Source organism: Macaca nemestrina, chromosome 8 (assembly GCF_043159975.1).
Source record: "Macaca nemestrina isolate mMacNem1 chromosome 8, mMacNem.hap1, whole genome shotgun sequence".
In the NCBI taxonomy this organism is placed as follows: Eukaryota; Metazoa; Chordata; class Mammalia; order Primates; family Cercopithecidae; genus Macaca; species Macaca nemestrina.
Window position 1 is genome coordinate 61350970 of NC_092132.1, and position 12215 is coordinate 61363184.

Sequence of the window (12215 nt, forward strand, 5' to 3'; positions counted from 1 at the left end):
ATATTAGAAAGTATGACTATATTAAATAAACCCAAATAAAATTACTACCAAGAGGATGCATTCAAGGAAAAAAAAAAAAAACCTAGCTTTCATCTATGCATGATAAATGGTTCCAATTTTTCTATGAATATTTGCTTGCCTTCTTACTCATTCCCTTTTGCCATCTGCTAGAACATGCTATCAGGAAAGTGGCAGAAGTTGCCAATGCTTAAAACAAAAAATTTAAATAGAAAAACTTAAAATCAAGAAATTCTTCCCATTAAATGTAATTCCTGTGACTTGAAAAAACAGTGTCATTATTAGATTTATTGACAAAACAAATTAAAGTGTTCTATGTATCTTTTACCTTATGACTGCTACTTAATAATATAATAATTAAAATAAACTTTTATTTTAGGTTTGGGGATATATGTGAATATTTGTTACATAGGTAAACATGTGTCACAGGCGTTTGTTGTACATATTATTTCATCACCCAGGTATTAAGCCCAGTACCCAAAGGTTATCTTTTCTGCTCCTCTCCCTCCTCCAAACCTCCCCTCTCAAGTAGTTTCCAGTGTCTGTTGTTTCCTTCTTTGTGTTCATAAGGTCTTATCATTTAGCTCCCACTTATAAGTTAGAACGTGTTGTGTTTGGTTTTCTGTTCTTGTGTTAGTTTGGTAAGGATAATAGCCTCCAGCTTCATCTGTGTTCTCACAAAAGACAAGAGTGCATTCTTTTTTTCAGGCTGGATAGTATCCCATGATGTATACGTACCACATTTTCATTATCCAATCTGTCAATGATGGACATTCAGGTTGATTTCATGTCTTTGCTATTGTGAATAGTCCTGCAACAAGCATTCACGTGCATGTGTCTTTATGGTAGAATGATTTATGTTACTTTGGGTATATACCCAGTAATGGGATTGCTGGGTTGAATGGCAGCTCTGTTTTTAGCTCTTTGAGGAATCACCATACTGCTTTTCACAATGGTTGAACTACTTTACAGTGTATAAGCTTTCCTTTTTCTCTGTAACCTTGCCAAAATCTGTTATTTTTTGACTTTTCAATAATAGTCATTCTGACTGTTGTGAGATGTTGTGGTTTTGATTTTCATTTCTCTAATTATCAATCATATTAAACTATTCTTCATATGCTTGTTGGCTGCATGTCTGCCTTCTTTTGAGAAGTGGCTGTTCATGTCCTTTTTAATGGGGTTGTTCATTTTTATGTTTTAAATTTTTTTAAGTTCCTTATACAGGCTAGATATTAGACATTTGTCAGAAACATACTTTGCAAAAAATGTCTCACATTCTGTAGATTGTCTGTTTACTCTGTTGATAGTTCTTTTGCTGTACAGAAGCTCTTTAGTTTAATTAGATCCATTTTGTCAATTTTTGTTTTTGTTGTGATTGTTTTTGGTACCTTTGTTATGAAATCTTTGCCTGTTTCTATGTCAAGAGTGGTATTGCCTAGGTTGTTTTGGGTTTTACATGTAAGTTTTTAATTCATGTTAAGTTGATTTATGTGTATAATGTATGAAAGGAGTCCAGCTTCAATCTTCTGCATATGGCTAGCCAGTTATGCCTGTACCATTTATTAAATAGTGTCTTTTCCCCATTGCTTGTTTTTGTCAGCTTTGTTTAAAATCAGATGGTCATAGATGTGCAGCCTTATTTCTGGTCTCTCTATTCTGCTTCTTGGTCTATGTGCCTGTTTTTGTACCAGTGCCATACTGTTTTGATTACTTAGCCTTTAGTATTGTTTGAAGTTCAGTAACATGATGCTGAATGCTTTGTTGTTCTTTTTGTTTAGGATTGTCTTGGCAATTTGGCCTGTTTTTTGGTTTCATATGAATTTTTAAATAGTTTTTTCTATTTCTATGAAGAATGTTGTTGGTAGTTTTATAGGAATAGCCTTAAATCTGTAAATTGCTTTGGGAAGTATAGCCATTTTAATGATATTGATTCTTCCTATCCAGGAGCATGAGATGTTTTTTCCATTTGTGTCTTCTCTAATTTCTTTTAGCAATGTTTTGTAATTCTCATTGTAGAGATCTTTCACCTCCCTGGTTCGCTGTATTCCTAGGTATTTTATTCTTTATGTGGCAATTGTTAACAGGATTGCCTGTCTGATTTGGCTCTTGGCTTGGCCATTGTTGGTGTAGAGGAATGCTAGTGATTTTTATACATTTATTTTGTATCCTGCAATTTTGCTGAAGTTGGTTATCAGCTGGAGGAGCTTTTGGGCCTAGACTATCGGGTTGTCTTTGTATGAAATTATGTCTTCTGCAAACAGGAATAGTTTGATTTTTTCTCTTTCTACTTGAATACCTTTTATTTCTTACTCTTGTCTGATTGCTCCGGCTAAGACTTCCAATGCTATGTTGACTAGAAGTAAAGAGAGAAGGCATCCTTGTCTTGTGTTGATTTTCAAGGGAAATGCTTCCAGCTTTTGCCTACTCAGTAAAATGTTAACTGTGTGTTTGTCATAGATGGCTCTTAATATTTTGAATTGTCTTCCTTCAAGAACTGCGGTAAATCAAATGGCCAGAGTGATGTATATCCTCCAAATGATTGCACTAGTTCTCCAACAAGAGTTCTTAATGAGGCTGAACTGGCTAGAATGACAGAAATAGAATTCAGAATTGGATGGGAACATAGATCCTTGAGATTCAGGAGGACAGCAAGACCCAATCCGTGAAAAATAAGAATTACAATAAAGTGATACAGGAGCTGAAGGATAAAATAGCCAGTATTAAAAAAGGGACTGAATAGCGCATTCCAAGAATTTCACAATGCAATCATAACTTTTAATAGTAGAACAAACCAAGCTAAGGAAGGAATCTCAGAACATTAATACTGGTACTCTTAAATAACACAGTCAGATAAACATAAAGAAGAAAAGAATAAAAAGAAATGAACAGAACCTCCAAGTATTATGGGGTTATGTAGAGGCCAAATCTGTGAATTGTTGGCATCCCTGAAAGGGAGGGAAAGAAAGCAAGTAACTTGGAAAACATATTTCAGGACACTGTTTATAAAAACTTACCCAACCTTGCTAGAGAGGCCAACAGTCAATTTCAGGAAATGCAGAAAACTTCTGCAATATTTTACATAAGATCGTCCCCAAGACACATCATCATCAGATTTTTCAAGGTCAAAATGAAAGAAAGAATGTTAAAGGCAGCTAGAGAGAAAAGGCAGTTCACCTACCAAGGAACCCCATCAGACTAACAGCATGCCCCTTAGCTGAAACCACACATGCCAGAAGAGATTGGGGGCTATATTCAACATTCTTAAAGAAAAGAAATCTTCAACCAAGAGTTTCATATCCAACCAAATTAAGCTTCTTAAGTGAAGGAGAAATAAGATCCTTTTCAGATAAGCAAATGTTAAGGAAATGTATTACCACCAGACCTACCTTACAAAAGATCTTGAATGGAGTCCTAAATATAGAAAGGAAAGATTGCTACTTGATAATATAAGAACACTCTTAAACACACAGACCAGTGTCACTGTAAAGCAACCACACAAACAAGTTAACACAATAATCAGCTAACAGTACAATGGCAGGATCAAATCCACACATAACAATACTAAGAATTTCTCAGCACAACAACAATTCAAATTAGTGTTCAACATCTACTCTAAATAGATTTTTATATTAGTTAAAAAATATTTGACTTTTAATAGATACTGTATGGTATTATAAATAAATGAAGCTGAGTTTGCATCCTAGTTCTTCCTAAGTGTTCTTGGACATTATTTAACATTTCTGAGATTCCATTTCTTATCCACACAATTATAACAATACTAAAACTTACATCTTTTGTCTTGGTTAAATAAGTTCAGGTAGTAATAGCCTATAGTTTGATGTAAACACAATAAATATCAAATTTTAAAAATGTGTTTATTTTTATATGAAAACATACCAAAGTCTCTACCATAACTATACCTTTCAGAAACGTTTAGAGTTTGAAGTGTTGTATTAGTCCTTTTTCACACTGCTTTAAAGACACTACCTGAGACTGAGTAATTTATGAACGAAAGAGGTTTAATTGACTCACAGTTCTGCATGGCTGTGGAGGCCACAGAAAACTTACAGTCATGGTGGAAGCTGAAGGGGAAGCAAGCACGTCTTACATGGTGGCAGGGTAGAGAAAGTGCAGGGGAAACTGTCACTTTTAAACCATGAGATCTCATGAGAACTCCCTCAATATTAGGAGAACACCATGGGGAAAACCTCCCCCATGATCTAATCACTTCCCTCTACTAGGACCCTCCCTGGACACACGGGAATTATAATTTGAGCTGAGATTTGGTTGGGGATACAGAGCCAAACCATATCTAACTATTACAAACTCAAAATATCTTCATAGTAGTTTTATTTTGATGAATATTAGGAAACATTCAGACACTTGTATTTTTAAATACCCAGTACAATTTAATAATCTAGAATCAATAAGCCATTGATGTTAGTCACACATTTAATGGATTAGCAAATATTTATTAGTTTTATTTTGTACCGTATGCTAGGTTTAGTTCTGTGATTGGAAACACATCATTTGATCAGATGTAATTTTCTCAGAAGTTTACCAACTTAGAAAATTATTTCATTGTAATTGTATTGTTCCCCTTTCTTAGCACTCATGGTACATTATTTTGATAGTTCCTCATATTCACATATATTAAATTTACAGGGGAATCTATCTATCATCTACCTATTATCATTCTTAGCAAACTATCACAAGAACAGAAAACCAAACACCGCATGTTCTCACTCATAGGTGGGAACTGAACAATAAGATCACTTGGACTCAGGAAGGGGAACATCACACACAGGGGCCTATCATGGGGAGGGGGGAGGGGGGAGGGATTGCATTGGGAGTTATACCTGATGTAAATGATGAGTTGATGGGTGCAGCACACCAACATGGCACAAGTATACATATGTAACAAACCTGCACGTTATGCACATGAACCCTACAACTTAAAGTATAATAATAATAAATAAATTTAAAAAAAAAAAGCTGCATATAACATGATAGATTGTTGAACAGGGTGCAATGAGAACCCAGAGGAGGCCAGGAAGATCACTAAATGGCAATATAAGTTCACTAGAGCAGTGGTTCTACACATGAGAAACGGCTAGTCTGTGGAAAATATGCATGAGTGCTGAAGTCAGCACTCAGATTAATAAAATAACAATCACTTGTGTGGAGGTAGGGGGCCTGGGCAATAGTATTTTTGTATATCTCCCGAAGTGATTCTTACATGTGGAGTGAGCACCACTACTCAAGACAAACTCCCTAATTAGTACATATAAAACACATAGGAGATGTCTATTGTGGCATTATTTATAATTGCAACAAATTGAAAATGAGCTAAATATCCACCAATAAGTGTATGGACAATTCTAGACAAAAATGGTACCCCCCACCGCCCCCCAAAATTCTAGAAACTCAAGTGCTTTGATGCAACTGAAATGTGGTATGTATGTGGGGAAGGGAAGAAGCTAAGGCTGCAAAGATTGGCAGAGACCTACATAAGGTGAAAAATGCTGACCTACTGCTCTTCTCTATATTCCTATTTCCCTTTCTGTAATAAGTATTTTAAATAACTTATTCATGAAATATGCTAATGCACTGATATGGATGTGAGCCTAACACTTGAATTAATACATGTTTACATTTTGCTATAGTGTTTTCAGTATTTCTGTTAGTTATTAAAGATTAAGCATTAGAGAATTGGATATCTCGTGCCCTTTTCTCCATTCTTCCCTTCTACAGGTATTCTGAATTAGATATGTACACTATATATGTATTTTAATCCCTTTATTATATATGTATTCATCCTTACCAAACATTGTTTTGTTTTAACATTTATACAGTAATTTACTTTAAAATTTTGCTATTATTTCTTAACATTTCCCAAAGTTGTTCTATGCAAAGTTGGTTCCATGCAGACCAAATTTATTCTTTTTATTTTTTGTTTGCTTCAAAATTTTTTTCATTATCATTAATGTAAGTAACCCTATTTTTTTTTTAAAAATTATTTTTAATTTTTGTGTGTACAAAGTAGATGCATATATTTATGGGATACATGAGATGTTTTGATGCAGACATGTACTACGAAATAATCACATCACGGAGAATGGGGTATCCATCCCCTCCAGCATTTATCCTTTGTGCTGCAAGCAATCAAATCACACTCTTTTAGTTATTTAAAAACGTATGATTATTATTGAAAATAGTCACCCTGTTGTATTATTACATAGTAGGTCTTAATTCTTTCTAACAACATTTTTTTTTTTCTCATTAACCATCCCTACCTCCCCCCAAGCCCCACAACACTTCCCAGCCTCTGGTAACCGTCCTTCTACTCTCTAAACCCATGAGTTCAATTGTTTTGATTTTTAGATCCTACAAATAAGTGAGAACATGCGATATTTGTCTTTCTGTGCCTAACTTATATATATAATTTAACATAACGTTATTCAGTTCCATACATGTTGTTGCAAATGACTGTATCTCATTCTTTTTTTATGGCTGAATAGTACTCCATTGTGTATAGGTACCAAATTTTCTTTATCCATTCATATGTTGATGGACACTTAGGTTGATTCCAAATCTTGGCTATTGTGAAAAGTGTTGCAACAAACACAAATCTTGGCTATTGTGAAAAGTGTTGCAACAAACATAGGAGTGCAGTTATCTCTTCAATATACTGCTCTCCTTTCTTTTGGGTATATATCCAGTAGTGGGACTGCTAGATTATATGGTAGCTCAGTTTTTAGTTTTTTTGAAGAATCTCCAAACTGTTTTCCATAGTGGTTGTACTAATTTACATTCAAACCAACAGTGTACAGGGGTTCCCTTTTCTCCACACCCTCACCAGCATTTATTGCCTGACTTTTGGATGTAAGCCATTTTAACTGGTGTGAGATATCTCTTTGCAGTTTTGATTTGCACTTCTCTAATGATCAGTGATGTTGAACACCTTTTCATATGCCTGTTTGCCATTTTTATGTCTTCTTTTGAGAAATATCAGTTCAAATTTTTTGCTCACTTTTAATTGGATCATTTGATTTTTTTCCCCATAGAGTTGTTTGAGCTCCTTATATATTCTGGTTATTAATCACTTGTCAGATGGGTAGTAAATTCATTCTTTTTAAGTGTTGTGTGTTTTTTCATCATTTGGACATGAACTCAAAGATCAGCAGGACTTGTTTTCTGAGCACCCCTCACAAGACCCTGCTGAACAAAACAGGAGCTAATCTAAACAGGATGTAGCAAATAAATGGGCCAAAACCAGCTAGGAACAAGATGATGACTAGTTACTCTCATTGTTCATTATATGTGAATTATAACACACTTGCATAAGGTGCTCTTGCCAGTACCATGGCAGTTTATGAATGATGCCATTGATGCAGGACAGGTTTTTGGCTTCGCTCACGAAAGAATTCAAGAGTGAGCTGATGGTGGAGAAAAGCAGCTTTACTGAGGCAGTGGCTGTGATGTAGTTCAGTAATTGCTCCTTGAGGAGCAGGGCTAGGCCATATGCAGTGTGCTGGGAGTAGCAGTGTATGGGTAGTTTGCAGTCATATTTATACCCACTTTTAATGACATGCTAATTAAAGGGCAGATCACTTAGAAATAGATCAAAACTGTGGGATAACTTCCCAATTGTTGCCATGGTAAGGGGTGGTAACTTCAGGGTGTTGCCATGCCATTGGTAAACTGTCATGGTGCTGGTTGCAGTGCCTCATGGTGATGGGCAGTGAGGGCACCTGGTGGTTGCCCTTGGGGTGGCTTCTTGGTATCAGCTTTAATCATTCTGGTTTGGAGATGAGTCCTGCCAGCGTCCTACCTCACCATAGCAATCACCTGGAAGTTAGCATACATGGCTCTGGGAGCTCCCCGTCTCTTTTTCAGAAAGTTCATGAATAACCCATGCCTGAATTAGCATATAACTAAGAGTGGATATAAATACAGCTAGTCAGCAGCCCATGGGTGTACTCTCTGCCACTCTGCCTGTGGGATAGGCCTGCTCTGTCTATGGAGTAGCCATTTTGCTGTACACTGTTGCCCTAATAAACTTTTCCTTCACTGTTGGCTTGCTTTTGAATTCCTTCCTAAGCAAAGCCAATAACACTCCAGGGATTAGTCCTAATTTGGGGTTTAGCTGCATTGGGAGTACATTAGTTGTTTTGTTTATATGCTTATCTTTCCAAGCATACATTTTGTGTAGAATCACAGTTCTAGGATATAGATGTTATAGTAGACTAGACATATCATAGGACATGTAGTCTTCTATTTTATTTAATATTGCACATTCTCTTCGAAGTAGATTGATAGTGCTGGAAACAATATACCAAGCTTGATATTTCCTTTCATATGAAGAGACAATTACAGATTTGACTTCTTTTCCACCTTCTCTCTTGCTCCTCCTCTGGGGAAATGGAAAGGATTATTTGGTGACTTTGGAATGAGGAGCTGGGCATTCATAGCTCTCCCATCTTCTTCTTTTAATTCTCTGAGGACTTTTCTTGAATGTGTTCTTTCCTGATTACTCTTCGCTATGGGAGAGGCTAAGTAAAGGCACTGAAGAGAAAGCCTGCAGTTTACTTTCACTGGCTGTGGCTGACTGGTGAGTCTGCTTCATCCTGGGATTTAGTACTAGGAAGCACAATACAGTCATGCATTTAAGTTATGATCTCCAAATTAGACTTCAGTAGTAAGCACAAGATTTTGATCTTCTTTCCCTGATGACATTATGTATCTTACTTAGTTCAATAATTAGATGAAGAAATGAGTGTTATTATTCCCGAAATTCCAACTTGGCCATACCTATTTCTATTCCTCACCACCCCCACACTTTACACTACTTCTGAGTTCCAAACATTCTTGTTTGGGTACAGAAGCAGTTTTACCATGAAGTTAATGAAAGTTAAGATACATACAGGCATCTTCATCTCAAATGGCTCCCACCCAAATCTTTGTTTTCACACTTTAGAGATCTGTAAAATTTTCAAAAGCAACGTGTTTACATATTCTTTTTCACGATGAGAATGCTCAAATTTAGAAGTTTCAGCTTCAGAACTAATAAGACTTTCATTAACATCTTATCATATTAATATACTTCCTATTTTTCCAATATTGGTTTGAAGTGATATATTCATGGTGGTGGTGTGGTGGTGGTTTTGCAACTCCTTGTTTTCTAGGGAGATTAAATATTTTCTCAAATATTCATTGACAATTTAGGTTTTCTCTTCTATGAATTTCTTGTTCATAATGTATGAACAATTTATTTTCTTTTTTTTAGGTTTGGTTGTCAGAGTTAGAGTTAGAGTTTATAAAATCTTGATGCTAGTTCTTTATTACCTTTAACTATTGCAATTATCTTTTACAATCTAAGGCTTACATTTTATCTTTCTTTATGGAATCAAATTTATCAATGTTTTCCTTTATCATATTTAGTCTTACTTTAGAAATCCTTCTATAAGTCAGTATCATAATATTATCCTAAATTTACTTAATTTAAAAGTAAATTTTTATATTAAAGAATAACATACACAAAGCAGTGTGAATCTTGATGGATTTCCACAGGGTGAACATGCATCTTTTACTATCATCCAGATCAAGAAATAGAATATTGTCATTACTCCAGAATTACACCAAAAGCTCTCCTTCTCACTATTGTTTTCAATGTTATCTACCATTCTAGTTTTTAGTCTAATAGATTAATGTTGTCAGTTTTTGAACTTTTTATAAAGGGAATTTATTCAGTAAGTATTTTTATGTGACTGTGCCTGAATAATTTTGCTCAAAATTAGTTTTGTTAAGACTTATCTGTGTTTTTGTTTGTAGCATCAGTTTATTTAATCACTCTATAGTGTTACATGTTAGAATATCCCACAATGTATTTGTTTTTTCTACTTCTAATGTAGATTTGGACTCTTTCCAGTTTCTGAATATTATGAGTAAGGATGCTGTGAATATGACTTAGAAAGTTTTTTTTATACACATATGCACACAGTTTTCATCGTGTATACCAAAAGTAGAATTGGGAGGTCATAGGGCATGCTCTTATTTAGTTTTGGTCGAAACTATCAAGCAGCTTTCCAAAATAATCATACCAATTTATACTTCCATTAGCAGGGCATAATAGTTCCATAATGGATCATCCCATTAGCAGGGATGAAAGCTTATCTTTACTAAAATTTGGTATTTTCTATCTTTTAACTTTTAACTGTTATGTTGGGTATTTACTGGTATGCTATTTGGGTTTTAATTTGCATTTCCAGATGATATATAAAATGGATCACATTTTAATAAGTTTTTAATCTTTGTTGTAACTTTCTTGATTACGCTTTTGGTCTGTTTTTGAAAATTGAATTAGCTCTCTTTCTCTTACTGATTTGCAGGGGTTCTTTATGTTTTCTGGATACAAGCCATTTTTTTAGATCATACACACTTTTCAATACCTTTTTTCACTATTGGGCTTGATTTCTCGTTTACCTTTTTGCATCTTTTGTTGTTTTCTTTGCTTTTTGAGTATATATATGTGTGTGTGTATATATATAACATATATATATATACATATACACATATATACACACACACACATGTGTATATATATACACATACACACACACACACACGATATGAGCAAGAAGCCCTCGTTTTGTTTCTGCACACCTACACCTGGAATCAACTTTTATTTCAGACTAGGTTTTTAGAAAATGTATAGAAAAAAACTTGGAAGATATAGTGCTTTCCTGTGGGCAGAGAGAAGATTTGTTTTCTGACCAGGATAAGAATATATTTAATGTCTCCTTCTCGGGGACAATTTGGCTACATTTACTGGCAGCCTTTTTATAGGATTGAGGGTTTTCTGAACTTAGGTTCTATCCCTTTAATGCATCCTACTGCTTGTACAGGCTTCACATGACGAGATAATTTGTTTGGTAGGAAGTGAGAATCAGGAAGTGGTACAAGTGATATTCTGTCAACTGTGATTATTTGAGTAATAAATTGTTCATTTGACTTTGGCCCAATAGGTTCATGCCTTCTGTCAGTATTGTTACAGCTTTATTTTTACTTTATATTTTTACTTTACATATTTTGAGACCACTGTATTTAGTATTTTCATGTTTTGGATGGAATAACTTCTGAGTTGTTTGACTCCTTATCATTTCCAAATACCCTCATCTCTTATCATGCTTGTCATTTTATTGTCTATTTCTTCTAATATTAGTATCAGCGTATAGTTGAATTTTATTTTTCTAATCAAGCAAAATCATTTTTATTTATTTGAAATCAGGGTATTTATTTTGTTCATGTTGAACACAGTTATTAATAAATTTCTATTTAAATTTATCATCTTGCTCTTTGTCTTTTGTTTGAAATCCTTTTTTCCCTGCTTGTTTTTCTTTTTGGCTTATTAAATTTTGAATTATGTCTTTATTTCACAAATACAATCTGACAATTTTTATCTTTTAGTTGGTACATTTAGTACAGTTCTTAATCAATTTGTGTTTAAATCTTCCATCTTATTATTTGCACTGTTTTTCCACCTGCTTTATATTTCATGTTTTATCCTTTTTTTTTTTTTTTTACATATTTGGATTAAGTAAGACTATTAATATGCATCTTTATTTTTATTTTATTATTATTTTTTTAAGACAGAGTCTCACTCCATCATCTAGGCTGCAGTGCAGTGGCGCGATCTCAGCTCCCTGTGACCTCTGTCTCCCAGGTTCATTCTCCTGCCTCGGCCTCTGGAGTAGCTGGGGTTACAGGCGTGCCACCACAACAGGCTAATTTTTGTATTTTCTGTAGAGATGGGATTTCTCCATTTTGGCCAGTCTGGTCTCAAACTCATGGCCTCAAGTGATCTGCCTGCCTCGGCCTCCCAAATTGCTGGGATTACAGGTGTGAACCACCATGCGTGGCCTTAATATTCATCTTCTTATCTGTCATATTGTTAAAATAATGTTTGAGTGTTTACATGAGAAATTACTATATGCATTATGGATTTATTAATGTTTCATTTAATGTTTTTAATATTCCCTTGACAATGCAAGGACTTTAAAAACACTTTAATACCTTTTTTCACCTCCACTTTCTTTTCCTGTGGTTTTCAGTTCATTATACACAATGTTTAAATGCACACAGTTATTAATATTGTTGTTAAATACAATCAATATTCATTTAGATTTATCTACATA